Source organism: Papilio machaon, chromosome 12 (genome assembly GCF_912999745.1).
Source record: "Papilio machaon chromosome 12, ilPapMach1.1, whole genome shotgun sequence".
NCBI classification, from domain to species: Eukaryota; Metazoa; Arthropoda; class Insecta; order Lepidoptera; family Papilionidae; genus Papilio; species Papilio machaon.
This window is the reverse complement of record NC_059997.1, coordinates 883,029-883,822: the sequence shown is the minus strand read 5'-3', so window position 1 is coordinate 883,822 and position 794 is coordinate 883,029. Positions and strand designations below refer to the sequence as shown.

General features: G+C 32.1%; 1 non-coding gene across 1 annotated transcript; it reads left to right on the top strand.

The window, feature by feature from the left end:
* The first annotated feature begins 449 nt into the window (after positions 1 to 449).
* Positions 450 to 522, top strand: Trnar-ccu. The gene has a single exon. It is a non-coding gene; the product is annotated as a tRNA-Arg (tRNA).
* Positions 523 to 794: the final 272 nt, after the last annotated feature.

Below are 794 nucleotides of genomic sequence, written 5' to 3'. Positions count from 1 at the left end.
TATACATCAAGTGACCGCTTTATTTATAGGTCAACTTCGCTTCGGAGCTGTTTATGTCATTTTTGTATAACGTTATTTATAAGCCTGTTACTAATTATTGCCTGTCGTTTCTCATCGATTACGTTCGTATGACCTTTGCTCGAAATTCACCTTTTTATGTCAAAGTAAGACCTTCGCTTGAGGAGCGTAAAGCATTTATAATGTTGCTATCTAGATGAACTGTGTGTGTAAAAAATTAACTCATAAATTTATTGTTTTTAATTTGTTCATACAAATTAAGTGGCTGATTACTCTCAACAGTCAGTAATAATAAATAATTAATTGAGCAGATTATATTGTAAATAAAATAAATTCTATAAGAATATTTGTAAAGTATCTGCTATGGGAGTGTATTTAACTTCTTTATTAATTTTGTTATTGGTTTTATAGTTTTCTTATATACTTCAACCGCCCCTGTGGCCTAATGGATAAGGCATCGGCCTCCTAAGCCGGGGATTGTGGGTTCGAGTCCCACCAGGGGTAAATTATAATTTTAATAAAAATCATTATAACACGTTTATCTTAGTATTATTTTACATTAAAAAGTTAATAGCATTCAACTCTGCTTATATTTATTTGATTATGTTTGATTGGTTACCGCTGTCGTTATATAGATTTTAAAATGTTTAAAAATACTTGACAAATACCTATCCTGTCCAGGAACAAAGCTAAAACAAGGGCACATCAGAATTCTAATGCATGTGGGAGCGGCTGAGATGCTATCTGATGAATCGATAAGCATCGCATCAACTAGA